A 24,204-nucleotide genomic window follows, 5' to 3' on the forward strand; every position below is an offset into this window, starting at 1 on the left:
GATGAACTGTATTCCCAAGCCCCTTTAATAGGACAGAGAAGTGTTGTGGGGCAAAAAGACATTGCACACCTTTGTTCAGCCAAACACGAGTTTGCCACTCGTCTCCTCACCTGTGACATTTTCAATGGCAATAACATCCCACCTCTAGGATTGATGTATTCTTCAAGCATCAAAGCAAAAAACTAGATAAGGAAAAATTATAAATCGTGAACGTACATATGCTCCGGGAGCTTGTCACAAAATACAGTCTGTTCCAAACAATTCGAGGCTTCAAGGAACAAGAGTGGGTTTTTATTCCTATGCCAGACTGGCAGATCCTTTCCTTTCCTTGAAAAAGGAAAGAAAACATAAAACAACACAACTGACCTCATTTCTGTCAGCTGAGACACGAGGCTTTAACCTCAATGCGAACGGTACATAACCTGACCTTTTAATTTTCCCGAATGCTTCACATGCGTCCCATCCTAAAGTTCTAGTTATTTGTTCTTTTTCTCCACACGGCAGAAAAGAGGCTTTCAGTTTGCGAGAAAGATGATGCTTTAGGTGCTCCCAGTGGGCCTCTTCTTTATTGTTCAGCTCTATCACTGTAGCTGTAACGATATCATTGTATCCGTAACAGTATTTATCTGATATTGTTACAGATATTGTATTTATTGGGCCGGCACTGCTTTCTCCTACTGGCAACCAGAGACTTGCTCCCTAGGTTTCTGTAATGACAGGTATAATGAGATACAAGCAGATATCTTTTATTGCATCTCTGGACACCTGCTCTGAGAGAGTTTTCTGTTTCTGCATACGGTTATTTGAATATGGGAATGACCTCTCAAAGAGAAGCGGCATTTTTCCCCCACAACAGGCAGACTGTTAAAGTGAAGGCAGGAAGAAAGCGCTCGCCTCGCTCTCCTCAAGCATCTTTCAGCATTCCTTTGTGAATTGAAAAATCAACAGCTTTCACGACTTATTTCACGCCCTGCAAGTTATAAAAGACTTCAAGCAAGTGGGTCCTTACTGTTGGAGTCTGAATAAACCTCATGCACTCAGCCTGCCCATCAAGGATTTTAATAACACCAGGCTTCATGAATCAACGCTGGTGATTTTTTTCCCCACTGTTTTTCTCCCAGGTGACTGAAAGGATTACTTTCCCCACAAATGCTTTGTTTCGACAGCCACCTGGACGAGCAAAAAGGCAGGTTTTTTATTTCTGAATACCAAGGGGATGAAAACAAAGGGAGGGTACTACGTCTGTGTTAAATTCCCTAGGCTGGAAAAACCTTGTGATTTGGGATCATTATTTCCTCCAAAGCTAGTCTTAAGAGCAGGACCATCTTTATAGCCTCTCAGTACTTGCTCAGTGGCTTTCGAACTGGTCGGTCCCTTCACCCAGAAAGTATAAAAATTAGGTCCAGGGGAAATGGTGAAGAGGATAATATCCACATCATCAGAAGCTGGGACAGTCCTTGAGCAAAGGGAAGCAAAGCAGGTAAGGGAATTCTGTAAGAGGCAGAAAAAGAAATGGGAGCAACAAAAGATGGAGAAGATGCAGGAGGATGGTCAGGAAGCACGGGGAGGAATGAGGAAAAGAAACGGGGCCTGGGTGTAAAAAAGGGACTGATATAAACAGGAGAGGGGACTGTCATGCAGCTGCATTGCCACGCTCAGTTCTGCCTTCAGGAGTTCAAGGATAACGTTCACAGGCTGAAAGGTGCAAACAGAGCTTCACAAACAACAGCAGCCATCAGAAAACAAGCCTTCAGCAGAAGGCCCAACAATAACAGCTGTTTCAAGGAGGGGGGAGGGAAAAAAGGAAAAACGAAGCAAACTTGATCACAGTTTGAATCCCCACAGAGAAACAAGTTTTATGGCAGATAAAATACAGCTGCCGTGCCTAAAGCTTGGTAGATGAGAGCCAGCAGTTTCTGGATGAAAGTAAAAAATTTGGGTTACATGCCACGTGCACCAGAGACCACCAGCTGCTGGAACAACCCACAAGGGCCGGGACAGTCTTCACGACTCACCATTTTGAAATCAAGCCTGGATGCTTCTCATGGAGGCGAGTTGTAGCTGAAGGACAGATTTATGAAACATGGGGATAACCTTGGGTCAGTTCTTAGAGCCTCTGCCTTTGGCTTGTGACTCCAGGTGAGTGAAGGAGGTGGGATAGGAAAAGGAGAAAGCACAGAAGATACAGGGGGAAACAAAGAAAGCATACGGATAATGAACTAGAATGAGGAAGAGCAGAATAAAAGGAGAGATCAAGAGGACATACATAATCATCTTATTTCTTTTAGTTGAACAGGCATGGGAGAAAGGAAGAACTGGACAAGAGAAACCAGCTCTGGGCAGGAGACTGGGCTGCAGACAGAGCAAGGAGGAGTCAAGGTGACGTTTGTTTCAGATCACTCTTCCAAGGGCGAATTTTTTTTTCAAGCGTGCAGCCCCCAGCAGCAGGGAATCCAGGTCCAGCTGGGTGGCACCCATGTGGCACACCGACTGCCCTGACACGACCCAGGTGGCTCACGCTGCCAGCTGACAGCGAGCCAGGAAAATGCCCAGCCTAAAATACCCCCAGTCACACTCACTCACAGCCTATTCCTGCAGATGACAAACCCTTCTAACCAGTGATCCCCTGGCCAAAGGAAATGTGCGAGCAGGTGCCCTTTGAAAGCCCCTATCTTCCTCCGCACGCTGCCTTGATCAATACAGCCCTTGTTTATTTCCTCTGCTCTTCTGAGCTCCGTGACGAGGCACAGCAGCGAAACCCTACCTGGGCATCGGCTCCGGGGGGGGATCGGATGCGTGCAGGCGGCGTGATCTATGCACAAGGAAAGGGGACACCAGCACACGAGGGATCAGTGTACAAAAGCAGAGGAAGCACGGGACTACCCACCTGAAGGCTCTCTCTTGGCTTCTCCCAGCGAGAGCCATGGGGTCAAGCGACAATAACCACATCAAACAGGCTTGCGGCGTCATGGCATAAAGACCTGAACCTCAGAGGCAGGGGCAGCTAAGCAGGCAAAGCGTATAAAGCAAATCAAAACGTACTGACCGATTCATTAGCCGTGGAAGCTTTAAGGCAAGTTGTTTTGTCTTGCTTCCAGCTCAATCAGTGAAAGCAATCAGCCTCTGAACACGGGAAGAAAGGTGATTTACTGCAGCAGACGGAGCTCCTCTCACCTTTGCCAGGCGCTGCGCGGTAGGTAACGCACTGGGGGAGGCCTAAGAGATCACTTCTCTCATCAGATCTCAGTGTACTCCTACCTTTGCTCTAAAAATCACATCCAGAAAAAAAAAAATTAAGTGGGTAAACACTACAAGAAAGCTTACACTGTAACTGAGCACTGTCATTAGGGGAAAAAGAGGTAGAATGCACACACAGCATCACACATGCACGCAAGAAGTCATGGGCAAAAGCCCGAAGTTTGAGGGAAATCTGATTTCTGGAAGTCTTAGGAAAGTAAAAAACGTGTTTTGTTTTTGTTTTGTAAACCTCCTTTTGCTTTTCACCTACATTCCTGTTTTATCCGTACAGTTTCTTCCACTCTGAAGCAACAACAACAAAACCACCACACATCTGAAGGCAAGTTTATCCCCCCTCAACCTTTCCTCCTTCAGGCCCCCATAATCTCTCTACAGCTGCTGCAATACTACCAGCACCAAGATGCCCCAAGCAGTGCTCACTCCAGAGATTTCAGGAGAGACAAAAATGGCCTTAACATACAGATACAGTCAAATGACTCCAGAATGACTCAATGAAAGTAAACACTAACGTAGTTTACTCATGCCCCATGCAGAAAGGCTTTTATCTGTTAAACAGCATATTCATAAAAAATATAAACTGTGTTTTTTTTTTTCTCATGTGTGTGCTTTCCTCTGCTTCCAATCATCCTGCTCTTTGGAGCTCCATTATCCAGGTTAAAAAGAGTAGTCCTTTTTTTTTTTTTTTTAAATCTACCTACTGTTTTTCAGATTAATTTCACAGCATGCCTTTTTTTTTTTAATTTTAAAATCAAAGAAAAAAAAGACAACAACATTTGACTGTACAGAACTAACACTGTCCAAATAAGCCATTAAAAAAAATAATCTTTCTCCATACAAAAGTACAAAGGATAAAGGGAAATGAGAAAAATGAACAGCGTAACCTTGAGGAACCAGACACTTTTTTTTTTTGAACTTGACTGATGGGGGGACCACAGTAAGGCAGCCTCCCCTCATGCTCGATGCAAAACAGTCATGGTATAAAAATGTCAGCAAACTGTTTTCACACACACCTAGCTGTCATTCTCAGCACAGGGCCAGGTTTCCTTTCAGCCTCATTTCCCAGATACCAAGAGTGGCTAAAATGGAACAACAGAGCCACTGGTATCCTACTAATCAAAATCAGTATCCTACTGATGTGAGATGCCTCTCTACACCCACAGCACCTATTTATTTCTATATACTATGGAAGGAGAAATCTGTCTCCTTATTATCATCACTGGAAACAAATTTATACATGAAGACAACATTTCCTAAGTGTTGGAAAGATTAAAAGATATGTTTGCTGTTCCAGGAGTATGGAATCCATAAAATGACAAACCAATGTACACAAAGGGTAAAACAACTGCTGGCACATGGAAAATAAAATTCCACGTTGATAAAGCATCCTCGTAAGCGTGGTGCATTCAGCAGTAAATGGATTAAGCTCTCTGACGGTTGTACAAGTGGACTTGTAGAAGATATTTAGAAGCGTTAAGCTGGTGAACTACTGCTTTCCTGTGAGTTCCCAGCTTCTCCTTACCCCCAAGCCTAATAATCACGTGGAAATCTCCAATCACCATCCCCTTTGAACAAACAGAAATAAGGTTGCACCACTTGCAACAGTGACCCGAGGAAGCACTCGCCTTAAAGACCAGCTCACAGCCTCCTCCAGGATCATCCTCCCATCTTTACCTACGCTTGAACCTGAGGGAACACCAGTGACCCAGCCTAGCAGCCAGAGGGACTGCTGGCTCCAAGTTTACACGTTGTTCTTCATCTCTGGAAGACCCAGATGATGCTGTGCTCCCCGGGGTCTCACCAGCTGGTGAGATGCTTGCACACCCTGCTACTGCCAGACGTGTCCAACTGCACGTGCCGCTGCCATGCCAAGCGATTAGGAAGGCATTGCTAAACTGGCTGCACCCAGCCCGTGTTGGTCCCAACCACGTCCAGGGAGGAACAGCAATAATTTACCAACACTATTTACATAACACCACTCTCTGCGGAATTCGATACAGGACATCCTTCAGAGATGCAGCCGCAATCTCACATTGCTTAAAATATAAATACCAGTTGGAAAAGCCGCATAACCAGGGTAAAGTGCACAGGTAAAGCAAACACACAACTGCCCTCTTTTATCTCCTGGGTCGACCCTGGCGCTGCTGATAGAAAGAAGGATCGATCTGAGAAATACTGTCGTAACCTTCAACAAGTTTTACCTCTGGGCAAAAGTCAATGTGAGCAGGCTTCTCTCCGAGCACACTTCATGCAGTAACGTGGACACAAGGAACAGCAGAGCTCTCAGCACTGCTTTTCTCCAGGACACACGCTTGGTTTTGGAAGCTGCCACCCTGCCCGGCCACTACCTACCCAAGTGCTCCAGGCTCCAGCGCCGCCTCCTGCCCGAGCTCTGCTCGCCCCACGGAGACCTGCTCAGCCCCACGGCCAGCCACTCGCCACGCCACAAAGCAGCAGTTGATTACAATCCCCAAACGCACTTTGAACTACTTCGAAATCACAAATTACAGTATTCTTTATCCGCTTCATTGTAATGTTATAACACAGTTGTAATCAAGACTGTTTGCTTTACAATGTACACGCTCCTGAACAGAATATATTTTGACCCATACGCAAAGTCCTGGCTGATTTTAGATAAAGGAACAGTAAAAATAAACACGCACTTAACACTTTCTTCTGCAATCAAACATTAACTGTAACTGTAAGCAGCATTTGATGTGCTCTAAAGGAAAGGATGTTTGCTTTTCAGCAGTACAACCACCTGGATTAAACATCCTTTGAAGAAGTGCTGGTTACTAAAGAGATGTGCGTATGTTGCTGAACTGGGGGAAGGTTTCTAATTATTCATTTCTGTGCTTAAAGTTCTGCCTCGTGCTTGGTTCTTAAATCTATACACCACCTATACTCCGCCAACTACACTCCACCTTTTCCCTGGACGTGGAAAAAATTAGAAAAGAAATAAATACTTAAACAACAATAACACTTCTTTCCTTTCACTGTACACCTTCCCTCCTGGAAAGGTATTTGAAACATGAAATGCTTACTGAAAACCCTAAACAACTGAATCTACTTAGATTCCTTTACATGCATCTGCATATAGGGAGGTTGTTTGGTTCTGTGTTTTTTTTTGTTTGTTTGTTTGTTTTGTTGTTCTTGTTGTTGTTGCTGCTTTTGTGGTTCTGTCTTGCTTTTAAATTCAAAATGCTTAATGACCAAATAGCATGCATCAATTAAATTTCTGGTAGGCATTCAGATACCAAGACCAACAACGCTGAGAGACTCCAGGAGTCTTACCTGAGTTGGCATCACTGATGTGGCCACTTTTCAGAGGCTTTGTCTTCACGTCCACACTAATTGTTCCTTCTACAGCTCAAAACGGATATCACACTTTCTATTCTAAGGTGTTTTTGTAACTACACTTCTTTTATTCATAAGCAGTATTTCAGATTTTGATGATGATTATGACAACTACAATTTTTAATTGTAATTTTTTAGGGAATGCCTTTGCTCTTCACGTGACAAATATTCTTCCAAAGCCAGAAACCACTGGAGATGTTTTCCTCTGTTTCTTTAAAACATCAGATGTATTACAAAGCTATCACTTAGTATTCCTATTTATTTATTAGTTTGGAAGTACAGTGCTGAGGGACAGTGGGAAACTAGAAGCAAAATCTCACTGCAGCAATCCCTTCACTACCTTGCTCATTTCGTCTGACAGCATGCCTCTGGTATGATGAAGATTATTTCATTAAAACAGCCGTGACACCGTCAGCCAGGAATAGGGAAGAAAGCAAACAATCAGACACTGTGTTACTCAGCTGCCTGGAAACTATTTAATGCATAGTAAAAACTTTGATCCTGCCAACAGTGAGAATATTAGGGTTTACAGCACTTCCAGTCCCATAAACCAAAGCCTACATCTTTGAAGCCACACTTCATATGCCTACACGCTTCCACGTGTGCAGCGTTGAATCCATGCAACGCTCCTTTATTACAGATTACTCAGATTTTCATTTCATTGAGACTTAAACAAGTTACATAGCAATTAAATTACATCTTTGTGAGAGTCAAGGAACTTTAAACAGAGCTCACGCGCTGACCCACGGGTGTATTTGCTTATTGGCACTTTGAGCTTTGGCTTTAAATGCAGACAAATACTGAGGCAGGGAGGTGAAGGCAACTGAGGTCTGAGGAAATGCCTATTCATTAGGAGCATTTCTGGGCTACCAGTGAGAAAAAAAAAGCTGTTCCTTTGAAGTTCTTACCAATGCTTACGGAGGAGCTCTCTGCTTTTAAACACAGGCACCAAATGCCATTTCATATATCACAGAATTTCTAGGTTGGAAGAGACCTCAAGATCATCGAGTCCAACCTCTGACCTAACGCTAGCAGTCCCCACTAAACCATATCCCTAAGCTCTACATCTTTTGAAGTCTTTTGAAGACTTCCAGGGATGGTGACTCCACCACTTCCCTGGGCAGCCTGTTCCAGTGCCTCACAACCCTTTCAGTGAAGAAGTTCTTCCTAACATCTAACCTAAACCTCCCCTGGCTCAATTTAAGCCCATTCCCCCTCGTCCTGTCACCAGGCACGTGGGAGAACAGGCCAACCCCCACCTCGCTACAGCCTCCCTTGAGGTACCTATAGAGAGCGATAAGGTCACCCCTGAGCCTCCTCTTCTCCAGGCTGAACAAGCCCAGCTCCCTCAGCCGCTCCTCGTAGGACTTGTTCTCCAGGCCCCTCACCAGCTTCGTCGCCCTTCTCTGCACCCGCTCAAGCACCTCCATGTCCAAAGACCTATATGTCCAATGTATATCTATGACATCCACGAGGGGCCAACTGATGTGACACCAGACCATTGGGAAACCAATGCTCTTTGAGAGTAGTGGTTCCAGGCCAGAAGAAACATCCTGAAGTCCCTAAAGTGAAAGTCCATCCTTCCTATGTAAGATGAGGTACTCCACCTCATCTTACAACAGCTTTGCTTTGTTTACTGACAGGACTTCGAATTTCAAACTCATATTAGGAATGCTATAGGTCATGACAAAGCATAAGCACAGCTGATGTACCAAAAAACACTAAAGGCAAAAGGAAATGGCTTTGCTCCCCTTTGGGCTTTATTATTTTCAGCGAAACATTTCTGATACACAGTCAGTGCACATTTAACACAGAGCAGAAATCAGTGCGTGGTAGTCCATAATGAAATCATGTCAGGAAAGCCACACATCACCCAGAGGAAAGACCACCAGCAAAAATGAGTTAGAGCACCTTAATTCTTCCATCGTAATACCCAGCAACCGAAACATACCCGTACACAAGAAGTCAGCCTTTGCTGAAGTTTGATTTTTGACCCGATTCCATGCTCCTTCCCAAAATATCTCCTCATCAAATAACTAAAAAAGCTGCCGCTGAGAACTGGCCAATATAACCAGGGTCCTCAGCAAGCTTACACAACTCCCTCGGCATGCAGAAACTAGCACTTCCATCACAGGATCTGCAAAGCTGTCTGTGCACAGCTAACATCTGAACGAGTCTTAAGATAGGATCTCTACATAAATTAGGATTGCATCCAGACCCGAAGCAGCAAACTAGGACTCCCTGGAAAAAGCAGAGACGCTGCCACCCTCAAAATGGGAAGCGGCTCTCAGACGAGTGCTCTGGAGGACAGCTCTGCCCTCCCGTCCTCTACCAGAAGAGGAAGCAACGCGACGGGGACGTGCTGGAGGAAAGAAAGGAGCCTGGCGACGAGCAGATTCAAGATCTGAACTCGCTTCCACCCGGCAAAAGGGAGAGAGCTGTGGGTGAGGGGGTGGAGAAAGGGAGGTGGGAGAAGACGTAAGGAGAGGCTGGGAGGTATCTGCTCCAGGAATTCAGTGCAAAGGAGTGCAAGGATGCGACAGGCAGAGCGGATGACTCTGCACAGCCTCTCCCTTCAGTGTGTCCCCCCACACCCTCCTCTGTTTCAGCAAAGACCCTTCCCCAAACCCCTCTGGCTTCATTTATAGCCGAAATACTGGCACTACCTACACAGGCTGTAGCCTCAGGGAGAAGCACCGCAGCCCCAGGCCGAGGTCACCCAGCCCCAGACGGAGCAGAGAGGGTCCTCACCCCTCAGCAGCCCAGGTCCCACCTGCCCTGGAGACCTCACACCTCAGGCCTGGTCCGTGGTCCTCTTGCCAGCACCGCTCTCCATCAGTGGACATGCACACACAAACCCAAATCCAGGAAAACACAGGAGTAGCGAGAAGTCCTTTTCATTCCCTCCGTGCTCCTCCTTCCTCTCCCTCCTCCTCGCACAGCCAGTATGGAAAAGAAATGGTTAGAGGTACAATAAAGAAAAGCTGATCCAATTACGCTGGAAATACAGAAATCAAATGCAGAGAATAAGATTAAGCAGCGCTAGCACAATCACTTCATCTATCATGCAACACAGCGTAAGGCTTATCTGCTCATTACTGCAATTTGGCAACTGAATTAAATGCTTAAAAAGAGCCCTGACAAAACCCACAGTAAGTGGGACCAAATGAGGAAGAGGAGGGAGAGGTGAACAAGGGAAAATTACACCGAGATTTCAGGATGAGGCGGATATGCATACATTCACCTGCCTGGGAAGACCCACCCTCTTTCTTCGCTAAAGTTTCCTGCAGCAATTCAGCTGGGGGGCAGAAAAAAAAAATCCCTTCACCATCACCGGCGTGCAGGTGGTGCTGTTAGGACTTGTTAGACACCGCTGCCGTAGGACAGTTGCAGCTGCAGGGAGGATCTGCGTGAGTGCAGCAGGCTTTTAATTTGTACAACAATTATTCTCCAGTCGAGAAGCACACAGCTAATGAGGACTCGCTGGTCTGTCAGAGCAAGCAGGGCGAAGCACGGGCATTAGCTTTCTGCTGCTGCTATCCTCTCACAGGTGTAATTCCACTGGATTACATCAGATCTGTGAACCCTAGATATTGCGGTATTTGTAAAAAAATAAAAATAAATAAATAAATCAGGGTTTTCCAAGATATGGGATCCGTGTACTAGACGCTAGCATCCGCAACGCTTCCATCTCATCGGATCACATTTTAAGGGCACTCTGGAATTAAGGCAGAAACGCAGCAGGGCTCCCCTCTCATACGAGCATATGGCATTTTAAAAAGCAGCGTGTTACGAACTCACACAAAAGCTATTGAGTCATTCAATAGAGGCTTAATTTATCTCTTCTGTCTCTCCTACCTATGCACACGCTCTACAGTCAGCGGCAGGAAGACTGAGGCTCCTCGCAGGCATAAGGAGGCAAGCTGGGTCTCATTTCCATGAGAGATACCCACACTTTCAATGAGTTTCTCAGATGCAGCTGACGGCGGTGCAGCACTGCCAAGGTTAGGCATTGGCCACCGCCGAGGAGAGAACACAAAGAACAAGAAGTTCCTTGTGTGGAGCATCCTAGATCGCCTGTGTTTTACCAACATGCAAAGACCATATGTCCTGCCAAACAATTTTAGGCATACCACGCATAAAAGGAGGCATTTCAGGAAGCTGGATGGTATTTCTCTGCTGTTGGTTCGGAGTGACAGACCATTGCAGCCCATCATTTTCTGCTCCTTCGTCTCCTAATACTCATTCGCCGGTACAGGGAGCCAGAAACTTGAATCAAGATTTTAATTCATCACTTGTCATTCTTGCAACACTACCCCAGCACCCACCAGCTCTTCGCAGTGGCTGTAATGCCAAAAAGGCAAGCAGTGCTCTCCTGTAAAGCAAACCAGAGCTTGCATTGAAATTCCGAGGGCACATGCTGGCTACTTCTCCGTGAGGTTAACCCAGCCTTTCAGCTGCTGCTTAGTGCCCTCCACACATCGCTGGTAGCTGCAGCTTCTGGCCGGAGCAACTCTGAGGTACTTTGGCTGGTCGTCAGGAATTAATTCAGTGCCACAGAAATTCACCGAGAGCTCAGTGGCTGAAAAACAGCAAAAACAAAGGAAGCAGACAGCACGGCCCTTGCGGTACCCGGATTCAGGCTGATCTGTAAGGTCGGCACAGCCTCCCTCGCTCCACCTTCTGCACGGAGCACACGCGGGCCACAACTGGATTGTTCCCAAATGCTTCGAAAATCAGACATGAGGCAGCCGCTGTCTGAAAGGACCCCTTGCCAGAAGAGCAAAAATCCCAAAACCCTTCCAGGGTCGCTCGGCCTGATGCACAGACTGGTCTGCGCTGCCCTGTGCTGGGATTTACAGCACGCCAGGCTCCTAGAGAGCAAGCTCAGAGCACGAGCTTCTGTCTAAACAAAAGCACAGCATGCACAGCTGGAGGGGATTTCGGCAGGTCACCTCACCCTGCTGTCCTCAACCTTTCACAGCCAAGCTTCTCCATCACCTTTCGCTTCATCACGAACACCAACTTCTCATCCTCCACCCGCTCATTTCTGCACAGCAGCTTAAAGGACGTGGGAGGGCTGCCAGAACTTCCATCCTTCTGCAAGCCTTCCCTTTAGTAACTTTCTCCAGACTTCCCAGTGACTTTTTTCCATTTCTTCTCACAGATCTGACCTTGGGAAGAGGGGATCCTAACAAGGTGATTCCTAAAACACGCTGTGCAGACCCACATCACAGCAGCATGCATGCATCCCAACCTACCGCATCTGTTTCCTCCTTCTTTCTTTTCAGGAGCCTTTGTGGGTTGCTTGGTTGGGTTTTTGGTAAGACTGACTCATGTTCAGGTTTGTGAACTGCTAAGTGGAAGCACTAAGGTGCGGGTTATTATCAAAACAGGTATTTGGTACACACACAGGCAAGCCTAGGGCTCTCTTTATGTTTAGACGTTCTGCCAACCTAGCAGCGTTAATGAACAGAATTAAAGAAGAGGCATCGAGGCACAAACGAACACAGGCAGTGATATCACCAAAAAGTGAGGCTGCTGTGGCCGATCTTGTTCAGGCAGCGGGATTACGAGTGCCAGCAAATGGGCTCCTCCCCTTCCAGACTGAATTGCAATCCCACTGGAAAAGACGCTGCCAACTTTTCCTCAGTGCTGACGTCCCCATGCGCTGGGGAGGAGCACGGAGCCAAGCACACGTGTGGTACCCAGCCAGCCCCATCTGCCCTGCGACAAAATGCTCCCACCCAGGAGCTCTCCCCTGCTCCTCCTCGGCCCCACATCGTGCTGCCGGGTCAGGCAGAAACCTGAACACAGGGGAACATGGCTCTGTGCCCTCTTTGTGCAGCCAGAGCTCAGGAAAGGGAACACCGACCAACTCAAGCAGGACAGGCCTGCTGCAGGAGGGGGAAAGACAAAAAACAAAAGGAAATCTTCAGTTGGTTATTTCAGGTCAGCCAGTGAAAGCATCTGCGTAACACCGCTCGGCTCACATGTAGAACAGAATGTGTGAGGGTCATAAAGGGAGCTTACAAAGTGCACAGCAGGATTTAGGCCCTTCTCAAAGCCTTTTGGCCTGAACCCATCCCTTTAGAAGCCAGCAATTCCTTCGCCTATCCCCCATGTCTCCTTGTCAGAGCTACAATATAGTAGGCGTTTCTTTCCAAACAACTTAAAGCCACGTTTTCTTGAAGGAGAATGAGAGCACCATCTTTTCAAAAAAAAAGAGGAAAAAAATGCTAAACCAAGCACGAGCACAAATCAGAGACAGTAAAACGCCTGCCTTCAACTTGCTTACATATTCAGCTAAAAAAGCCATCTACGCAAAGATTTTAATTCAAAATAAAATCAACGAAGGAAACACGTGCGAGGCCAATCCTAAACCCAAGTTCTCTGTGGACGTTCCTTCACTCCGATGCTATAAACCCCACCACGTCCTCAACGGATGTTCCCTCGTTTGCAGCAGTAGTGGGTGTGAAGAGCAACCAGCATTAGTTTCCAATGCAATGCCAAGAGCTGTAAAGCTTTTGACTGTTTCCCTGAAACAAAAACTCCTCCTCTTCCTTTCTCAGGCACAGCAAGCCAAGCTATCCACGGGTAACTCTTCCTGGAGGTTCATGTCTTCCTTGGGGATCCATCAAGGCAGCCTTTAAATCGGTGTCTGAAGAAGAAGTAGCGCAGACAAATGTGAAGCGCTGCCTGCCCACTCGCGGTGCCTTCAAAGAAAAGCAAAAGGTTCAACCTTCAAACATCGACCCACCAGATGGGTGCTTACTGAGAGCCAGGGAGCCTGAAGAAACCGAGATCCCTGCATTTGTGGAAAACATTTAAGGTTTAGCATATTTAAAAAATGTTACAAGAGAAAAAAGGAAGAGATTACATGGCTTTGAGAAAAATACAGGCACGTTATTTTAAAGAGTTAAAGCTCAAAACAGGTTTCATACAGCAGGTCCTATTATTTCGGTGATGATGAACACTGTCTACCTGGCTTTTACTGTGAAATATAACAAAGATGATGCTGTGAGCGCCCCTGTACAGCAAACCAAGGAAACCTGCCTTTTTTTTTTCCCCCAGTACAGCTATTAATACCTTTGAATCCTGGAAAGCTACAAAGCCTACTTTCCAAGCTGCTACAAGAAATTCCATTTAATATCAGCACCACCTCGTTGGCCAGCATAATATTGCTACTGATAATCCAAAAAAAACTACAATACACAGACTAAAGTGAAACTCTTCAGCTTAATTCCTTAGAATCACAGAACCATTAGGGTTGGAAGAGACCTCCAAGATCACCTGGTCCAACCATCCCCCTGCCACCAATGTCACCCACTAAACCCTGTCCCTAAGTGCCACGTCCAACCTCTCCTTGAACACCCCCAGGGACGGTGACTCCACCACCTCCCTGGGCAACCCGTCCCAGTGCCTGACTGCTCTTTCTGAGAGGAAATGTCTCCTCATTTCTAACCTGAACCACCCCTGGTGCAACTTGAGGCCATTCCCTCTAGTCCTATCCCTAGTTACCTGGGAGAAGAGGCCGACCCCCAGCTCCCCACGCCTTCCTTTCAGGTAGGTAGTTGCCAGCAAAAGTTTATAGATTAAAGAAAAAGAAAACTACTATCAAGAGGGCTTCTCTACATGCACAGGAAAGCTTGCTTGTTAACTGTACCCTTCTAATAGCATAAGCATGCACACGTTTAGCTGACATCTTCATTCTAAGACCACGCTCCAAAACCTCTCTCATGAATAAAGTTACAGTGCTCAGCTCACAGCCATCGCCTCAGCTGCAAGAAGCAAGTTGAAGAAATGCCATTTTGATCAAAATGTTAATTTCAAATGCAAGGCTGAATGTGCTTGCTTGGGCTGAGCACGATCCAGGTAGAAAACAGGCATAGCTACACCAGGTCACAGCCAAGATCCACCCAGACTGAATACATCCCTTGCAGAGGACAGCAAATAAAAGCCAGGAAAGAGCAGAGGAACATGGCAAGCACACAATTTGATTCGTGGCTGGTACCACATGGAGCCAGGAGCTGGACCCAATGATCCTTATGGGTCCCTTCCAGCCCAGGATGTTCTGTGATCCTATCCTGTGACCCTGCAGCCGCACAACTTCCAGCATCCAGGAGATGTGTAGGGCAGAAGGAGTGCTCCTGCCTTTGGAGCTCAGCTCAAGACAGACTGCTGCCTGGCTTCAAGGAAACAAACGCAAACTCAGTACTTTCCGGGTGTGCAGAAGCAGGGAGCTCATCGATTGTTTTCTGGTCGAGTATTTGGGTAGGAAGGCTTGGAAGGGATCCAGCAGCATTTGGTGGTGATAGGTCTTGAACCATCATCACAGACAGACTTTGGGGGAAAATGCAAGTGGAAAGTTAAGCTAGCCAGCTCAGTTTCCACCGTCAAAAACAACTGAACCTGAGGAGACAAAAATCAAACTACATTACTTAAGGTACATTATGTTGCAGCTTAAGTGATCTCAATTCTTAAGAAAGCTCAGAAAAACCTTCACGTCACAGTGCTAGCTGTAAACGAAACACATCTATTTTCAAAGAGCTGCCCTCTCCACAGAGGGACGCCACACAAATTCAACGAGAAAAACATTTACAAGTTTCAAAAGGGTTGGTTATGAACAAAGACTACTGAAAACATGGGACTCTGTTCCTTCAAGGAAAGCTTGCCAGAAAAGCTAAAGAAATAATAATAATAATAAAAACAGAATACCTGAAAACACCTGGGCTCCATGATTCCAGTGATAAGGAAAATGATAAAATCAGCAAGGATCTGGAATCTGGTCCAAATTCTAACTGCTGCTTAAAATTTTAGCCAGAAGTATTTTACAGGCAAGGTGAATTTTAAAAACCTCTGAAAATTTAAAAAACCCCCTGGGCATCGGACTGGTGAGAGAAGAGTAGCTGCGCTCAGACACCCTGGTAGGGAGCCCAGGACTGCAGGAAGGTGCCTGGAGCAAGGGAGCCCCCCGTGCATGCAAGGCATGGGATCAATCAATCACAGCTGCAACTGGGAGACAAAAAGACTCGCATTAGGCATTAAAGATGCACGGGTCAACCATACAGCCACGTGTCTCTGGTCAGCAGGGAGAAGGAACAACATTACCACTGCAACCCACCTTGATCTCATAAACTGATTCTGGATGTTTTATTTAACGGTGTGCCAGCCGTCATCACAATTTGGGTCCATAAGCAGTCCAGCCTACACCAGCACCAGGAGCCTGAAACCCGAGCCAGGAGGAGAAGACTGCAAACTGCTAACCCTAAACCATCATACGAGTTACGTTATGAGGGAAGGCGGAACATTTTGGCATCAGCACATACCACGTACATTTCGACTATCGTGTTCCCCTGAAAAGCCCAAATTTGCAGTTGCAGCACCGACCACTTTGACTCTCTAGGAGGAAATAAATAAATAAATAAATAAATAAATAAAGCATTCTTTGTACAGAGTCAAGCTTAGGCAAATCTTGCAACAGTAATTACAGATACTGCCTCCCCAAGCCATCTGCTGTGGCATTTCCAACTCCTGGAAGGGTTACATGGTGCAGCAGTGGTGGAGGAGAAGAGAGAGAGAGACATCTCAGCAACCAAAGCCAGGCTGCAAAGAAAGGCTGAGATGCTGGCACGACCCGAAACCTGCAAGAAGTCCTCACCAGCACTGCCACAGCAGGAGGAAAAGCAGCTAGAGGCACTGAGCCTCCCCTCGCTAACAGGGCTGTGACTTTCAGCAGCAGGCCGGGCCTCGGGCGCTGTGAAAAATCCCCCTGCCACCGTACAGATGGAGACAATGTCGATTAATTGCGGTGCCGTCCATTAAAAAAAATTACCACAATGCCCACTTCACAGGGCTGTCACAAGGATTAGTTAACATTTCTGAAGAGCTCTGAGGAAGAAATAGTGCCTATTGTTTGGAGTCCCATAGAATCTGGAAAGATTTCGCATGAATTTTGCACGACCACGCATCTGTGGCAGATGCAGTACCAACAGATTTTTATTATTTTTTTTTTCCACCCCAGCAAAGCCCCACAGAAGCTCATTTACTCTGGGCAATGTTTTCGTGAGAAATGCATTTTGTTTTGCTCGCTAATGTATCCTAAATAGGTATCAACTCTGACTAGTTAATTAATAGATTCAGGTGCTGGTTCTAGTCTTTCTTAATTAAAAGGGAAACATTACATTTTTGACAAAGAACTCAGTTTAGGCTGTCAGGACTCCTACCAAACACACTATAATTACCTAAGTAACGCTAACACACACGAACAATAGCAGAAAGAAAAAAAAACAAAATACTAAAAATTGTGCTGAAATCCCATTTCCTTTACAGCAAGCGAGAGAGCCTGTCAGCAGAGAGAAGAGGTGCTACACATGGAGAGGGGCCAGGGGTGTTACTACCGAAACCTGACCGCTGCAGAGCTCTAAACACCAAGGCAGAACACATTTTGAAGGTTTTCAGCAATCCTTCCTCAGATACAATTTTTTTTTTTTTTACCATTGCACTCCAAATGTAGAGGGAATCTGTGTGTCCATTCTCGTGAAGCACTGGGAGCTCAACACCTCCTTCAAGGACAAGCATTTTTTTTCAAGTAGTCTCAAACAACAGCAGTAGCCACAATTAGACAACGAGATTGCACCAAGGCTGCCCATGAGAACTACCGCTTCCAACACAAAAAGTTTCAAGGATCGGTGGGACACAGACCACATCCTTTGTTTGGAAAGCAAACAAGGCATTATTGATGCTACTGCGAGGCAAATAATAGTACTAGGACTAGTCACTACACTGGCTTTCACTCCCCATCCAAGACACAGCAGCAGGTTTATTCCCATTTCATCTTAGCTCCCTATCAAGGAATTGGCACCTACAGGTACCCAGAAAAAGGCGGAATTGCACTAATAAGTCTCACCAAGCCCGGGTCCCAAGTTCCCTGATTCCCAGGGCAATCAGTAACCCAAAATTATGCTCTCTTCCTATAAAATACACGTTAGAAGTTGCATGCCTGAGAACAGCAGAGAGGAAATAAGAGACAAAAAGCAACACGAGCACCAGTAGCACGCAGCAAGGAGATGTAACAGGTCCAAGCTTTCCCCCCAGGTTTATTTCAGGTAGAGGTCAACAACTTCAGGGAAAGGTCAGGGTACCAGAACTGCGTCAACTTCTTCATAAAACAGAGGCATGAAACAGAAGAGTGAGAACAATGCTCTTTTGTCCAGCAGCCTGTATTCTCACATGGCTTGAGCTTTACATGGCACCGATATGGCCTTCCATCCCTCTTCTCCAGAAGGTACCATAACTATCCCAGCCTGGCTGTTATTGAAAAAGTTCAGCTTGACAGACCTGGCTGGAGTGGAAAAAGAGTCACCCTGGCTCTCGGTTCCTTTTTACAACACAGAAACCTCACCTGGGCACATACGAACCCAAACCTCCTGCCTCCTACCTCCTAACCCACGCGGTCGTGCTGTCCACCTCCTGCAGGCTGAGATAGCGACACGTAAAGACACAGCAGAAGGTGCTGTGGTGAAGGACTGGGTCCCAAAGCAATGCTCACAGATTGGTCTTTACAAACGAGACACGCGTTTCTTTCATTTTTGCTATGACTTGCACGTAGCAGCTGTGAGCGCCCAGCTTCTCACCACTGTCACGTCTCGCACGCTCCTGAACACATCCAGATCAAAGGCACAAGAACATTGTACTAGTAAATCGTAGGTATATGCTGATTTCAGGAGCATCAGAACTATGTAAACCGAGGGCTTGCTTCCTTTTGAGCCAATTTGGACTTCTGCAATTAACACACTAAAACAGGAAGCAGAGATTGGGGCACCAGCAAACGATCCAAAGCACCTCAGAGATCATCTGGATCTCACCTGTGCCCCAGCTCCAATCGGTCCCCAGCTCGGGTGCTGACACATCCAGAATCCCCACAGAGCACCTATCGGATGGCAAACTGATTTTAATGCAATGCTTTTAAGAATGTCTTCATCACGTGCACTGCAGAGGCCTGGGAATTTGTGTTTCTTCTGCTCATAGTTAAGCAAGAAAATTGAATAACACTTTCTAATGCCTCCACGTTCCCTCCCTTTTAGTTTTACCTCAAAAGGTGGTATTGATTGCTTATTAAGGACTAACCACAAGCAAAAGTATCCTGACACTAGCCTGAAATGCAAGTGTAGACAGAGAACCCCTACACCAGGAGCTCGGCGCTAGAAGGTAGGGGAACAGTCCAGGATGCAAGGAGATTTTTGGTTCCACTCACTTTTTGCCATTTCTAGTAATATCCAAAGCACCAATTACCTCTTCTTTGTTCAAGCACCGACTATAAGCAGACTATCACGCAGCCACCAATAATCAGCATTAACACCCAAAAAGCCCTGAAAGAACAAGGCATTATTAGCCATCGCAGATGCCAATTACATTTGTCAGCACCTTGGCCATTGCTAACAAGATTTATGTTCTCATAAGCCAAAGGGGTGAGACTGAATGCAACCTCTGTTGGGGTTTTTGTATTTCTATAAAGCACAGAAGCAGCCCACAGTAATTTATAGCTATCATAGATTTAGTATAGGTGAACTCATTCCAGTTAACAGCAATACTTTATTCACACAAATTCCCCATAAAAAGTAAGCCTCAAATCCAATCATTCCGGAATAGTTTCTCAAGTATGCAAAACACCATTTAGGATTTGAAAACAATGCATCTTTCTACAAACAGAAGCAGAAAGAAAGAAAAAAAATAAAACACTTAAGCTAGCACGGGACTATGCAATAGTTTCATTTCGTAAGAAGATTAATACGGGGCAGAAAGCGTTCCTGCTGGAAAAAGGATGCACACTTGGCACTAGCAGAGCTCCACGTAACTGTAAACAGAAATTTGTGCTGTTTGTTAACACATCTCTTTGGAGGTTAAAGAAATTAAACTGGGAAGAGTAAATAGCATCCTTACTTCTGCTCAGCACCACCTCCACTACAGCCAGGTCTGCTTTCAGCACTTGCCAGGTACAACATAGCAAGGCCGTGCCTGAGCTATGTGCAAGGTGCTGTTAAACCACAGAGCAAAGTTCTGGTGAGTGGTGCTGCTGCTTCAGCCGTGCGCAGGCAGCCTGGTCAGGCGTTCTCCCGGTGCTTGTTGAATTCAAGCTACGTTTGGAGACCCACTGCTCTCTGCCCCTCTTCCTCCAATTAAGGGTGGAGAGGTGAAGGTGGAAGTGCAAGACTGAAAGGGATAATAAAAGTTCCTTATAGTACCTAAGGTTGTCTTAAAAAAAGGTTGAATAAAGGTACTGAATTTAATGCACCTAACTTTAGTACTGAAGGTTCAGTAACTACAGACAAGAAGGGGAAGGAGACTAGAGCACAAAGAAGGGAACCAAAAGCCAAGGCTCTTGTGGAAGTGACAGGAAAGACCAGGACGTTCACGTTTAAAAGCCAAGGGCCTGGAATTGTTCACCCTGCAAGGAGCTTTGTAGCAGCCCAGCACTCAGCAGCAAAGCAAGTTCACTGCAGCCTAGAGCTCCGTTATACTCCATCACCTCGTATCCAACTGCAGTCTTCAAACAAATGACTGTACGGGCGTTACTGCTGATAGAACCAAACTTAAGAAAACCTAAAACACACATACCTATCTGTGATTACATTGAACTTCACCCACTGACCTGTAGTTCAAACAAAGAGCCTCAAGTGCAGAGGGGGGGAGGTAGCAGCGAGTCCAGCACCAGAAACACCGCCAGGGCGAGCGGAGAGCTTGCCACTTCACCTCCAACCATGCTCAGCACCTATCAGCAATTCTGAAAGCGCCTATCATACAGCTCACGGTATCAGCAACACCATGGCAAACTCCTGATCTTGGACCCTTGCCTCTTCCCCTCAGCGCAGAAGCGGAGGGGAAAGGCCGTTAAGTTTATACTGGACTTGGAATCGGTGAGTTTGATGACATGAGGCAGGGGCTGAGCTAACGAAGTCATTATTGCCTGGAAGAAAGAGCCCCAAGATCACCACAAAAGCTGCCCCGCGCGTGTTGCTCTCCACCTGAATGAGGAGGGCACACCAGCGGTGAACACACAGGCGAGGTGTCAAGCAGGTAGGGCTCTGCCTCAACGCTTAAGTTGCCTTAAAACACAGGGCATTCAAAGCCACAAGGGGATAACCAACGCATTTATCGATCCCGATGCCTGCACCTTAGATCAGTGGCTGGCTAAACCCATCAGCATCACCAGGGCAGCACCCAGGCACAGCAACACCCCGCCGGGCTCCCCTTCCCTGCCATACAGGGTCTGCTCTTCCCCATCTCACCCTCACCAGCCGGTCTCCCCCTTTCCTTCCCAATTCCCAACCCAACAACATCTCCACGGCCGCTCCCTCACTCCGCACACCCAGAGGAGGGGAGGTGGGGGGGGGGGGGGGGCACACCGCAAAGCGGCCACCCCCGCACAAAACCTGCCCCCCTCCACCTCAGGGTGCCCCCACACACCCCAGGGTGCCCCTTCTACACCCGAGGGTGCCCCGTTTCACCCAAGGGTGCCTCCTTTTTTCCCCCCACCCCCCCGCACTGAGCCGGGCCCGGCTCCCGCTGTCTCCACCGCAGCAGCAGCAGCGGCGGCGGCGGCGGGGCCTGGCGGGGGGGGGAGCCGGCAGCACGGGCAGCGGGGTGGGGGCGCTGGGACGGCTCAGCCCGGCTCCGCACCCCCTTCCCCAGCCCAGCCCAGCACCAACACCAACCTGCCTCCCTCCTCCTCCTCCTCCTCCTCCTCCTCCTCCTGCTCCTCGGGAAGCTCCAGCCCCCGGGCTTGGGCGCTGAGTGCCGGGGACAAGCGGAGCCGGGCGGCTGCGGGAGCCTGGGCTCATGGAGCGCCGCAGCCCCTGATGCTGCTGCCGCCGCTGCTGCTGCTGCCTCCTTCCTCCTCCTCCTCCTCCTCCTCCACCGCCACCACCACCGCTCCCCGCAGCCGCTACTTCCTGTGCGGCGCCCGTTCAGTTCCTCCCGGGCCGCTGGGGGCAGCAGGAGGAGGAGGAGGAGGAGGAGGAGGAGGAGGAGGAGGAGGAGGAGGTGGAGGAAGGTCGGGGCAGGCAGCGGGGGCGGCCGCCAGGGGGAGCGCCCCCCGCGCCGGCAGCCCTGAGGGGAGGGGAGAGGAGCGCGGGGCCCGCTAACGGCCCCGGCTGCGAATTGAGGGGAAAAAGGGAGGAATTGGGGGTGGTCTCCGCACACCGAAATCACACAGAAATTGAGGAGGGGGAACGCTGTAGAGCGGTAATGTCTGTGTGTCCCGGGCCCGCCACTTAGTACACCACGAGGTGTACACCACAAGGTGTACTAAGAGGAAGACAGGTGGGGACCGCTTTTCAGAAGAAAAACAAATAAAATCGCACAAAGGAGCTTTTTTGTTGTTGTTGTTCAGACCCTCGCCCACTCTCAGGATGCAGCGGTACAGGGCCACGACAGCTCCATGGGCCAAAATATAGAGGTCCATGAGGCCCCCCACAAGCAACCCCGAGCTCTTCCTCCTCCCTTCCTCCTCCTCCTCCTCCCAGTGCAGTGGAAGTCACGAACCTGCCCTAAAACCTCTGCAGCTGGGACGACGGCTTGAAATACCCGTGCCTGAGGGCATCCTGCCAAAGCCTTCCCAATGCCTCTATTAAACTGGTTTTAGTTTTCAAGGTAACGACGGCTTGCAACTCTGAGAGCCTTTTAATTGAAATTGGGAACATTCGTTACCCCTGAAATCAGTTCATTTGGTTCCAGAACGGGGATTTGGAGGAGGCTGCCGTGAGGCAGTAACGCTGAAAAACAGTGGTCATAGCACGCTCTGGATCATCAGAATAAAACATGCTGCCCTCAGCAGTCATGGGAGATCTTGGGGAAGAAAAAAAAAAATAAAAAAGAAATAAGCATTTTTATTGTTTACTTAGGTCCTGAATGTTCCCCTCTTTCACTTGCGGTCTGTGACATTCAGAACATAATAGCAGGATCTGCTTTAGAAAAGTACACGCAAGTGATATCTAAATATTCGTGTCCTGTGTTTACTCGAGGTGCCATTAAACCCTTTAATTGCTGTGCTTTTACCACTGCAGGACTCGCTACTGGTTTCCAGTTCAGTGTGGCTTCTAGTACGAGACAGAGATTCTGCCCTAGGTCAGGTGCGTACGTAGCATGCTCTCCTCTCCCTCTTCTTTTGATATCTCCTCCCCCAGCTCAGCCTCTTGCTGGCAGCTCTGACCAGCCTTATCTAGTGCTGCTCAGCCCATGCCGGCTTGTCCAATCACAAAATCTTTGGCTGGTCTCCTGTCCTGCTGTATTTTTACAGTAGGCTGCTGTCAATTAAAGCAGCCTCCGTGACTCCCGAAGAGCATCGCAGATGATTGCAGTCTCCTGTGTAGCTCAGGACAGAGGTAATCTACCATTCCTCTGAGGGTTACAGCGCCAAGCCTCCTGTTTGCCTTCATTTTCCATGGTAGTACTACACAGGTGACTGCAGCTTGGCATTGTGCTACATCTGGTTTTGCACGAGGATGGAGAAAATGGGGGTGTTGCACAGCTTCCGTTTTTCCCTTGCGTGAACTTTTAGTGTACCTCGCGAGTTTGTTTCCAGATAACAAAGGCTCCTTCAAGGAAATGATCTAAGAGAAGTAGCTTGTGACAGTTTAATTGTAAAAACCTAATTTCTTCAGTCAGAAGACTTTTCAGATGGTATCACTAACAGGAAGACAGTTAAGCTTGCCTGACCTTGTTTCTGCTCCACCCGAATTTTAACTACAGAAAAGTGAAAACACCCTACTTTTATCATACTTTGGCAATCCCACTTTGCAGTCCTTATGTGCTTGTAAAGTCCTTTGAAGTCTATATGAGTATCGTGTATGTAACAATCAAATTATCAGAACTGAGATCTGAATGGAGGGGATATTTTAGCCTGAGAGATACAGAAAAGGAAGAGAAAGAAAATAAAATATATTTAAAGTTTGAGAATAGAAATGGTGAATAAAGAAACAGCATTAAAAATAATAATAATAAATAAATAAAGTTGCATCTATAAAGTTTGCCAAGAAATTTATTTCCACCTTCCTACTCAACTGCACTCTGACATCTTACTGGCAAGCAGCATCTTCTCTTTCTGAGTTACTGACAGCTCTGTAAATTGCTGACCATTACCATGGAGTGAAACCGAGAGCAAATGTCCTGATGTTCATCCATTATCATCCCCAGGCTTAAAATGAGCTATTCCACAGAAGCAATGCTCACTGTGTGCATGAAGCAAGATTTCAAATAAAGCAGTACTAGTCTTTTCTATTGAGCAAAAGCCACTTAAAACATCAAAGTGGCTGAAACCTATCTAAGAGTATCGGGAAAGCAGCTGTTTCATGTCACCCAAACTGGTCTACAGGGTCTGCTGGAAGGGAAGTGTCTTACATTGATCTTCAATTGTCTTGTCTTTTTTTTTTTTTCTGATAATACGAATATAGTTATGAGGTACAGATTTATTCTCCATCTGAAGAGACTTTCTCTTCAGCATTACTGGGGGTTAGTTCTCTTTGTTTTTGAAACATATCCCTTTTGTACCCATCACACCCAGTACAGCCTCCCAAAATCTCACTCTGGTTTGTC

At 47.1% G+C, this 24,204-nt stretch overlaps 1 protein-coding gene across 1 annotated transcript in view; it reads right to left on the reverse strand.

Annotated features, from left to right (window-relative positions):
• Nucleotides 1–21,502, reverse strand: part of AGPAT3 (1-acylglycerol-3-phosphate O-acyltransferase 3) — an 89,636-nt gene extending 68,134 nt beyond the window's left edge. Inside the window, exon 1 of the mRNA XM_084521417.1 lies at nucleotides 21,327–21,502. The gene's annotated coding sequence lies outside the window, so the exon portion shown is untranslated. The remainder of the gene's footprint in view (nucleotides 1–21,326) is intronic.
• Nucleotides 21,503–24,204: the final 2,702 nt, after the last annotated feature.

Source organism: Aythya ferina (assembly GCF_964211825.1).
Source record: "Aythya ferina genome assembly, chromosome: 1".
In the NCBI taxonomy this organism is placed as follows: domain Eukaryota; kingdom Metazoa; phylum Chordata; class Aves; order Anseriformes; family Anatidae; genus Aythya; species Aythya ferina.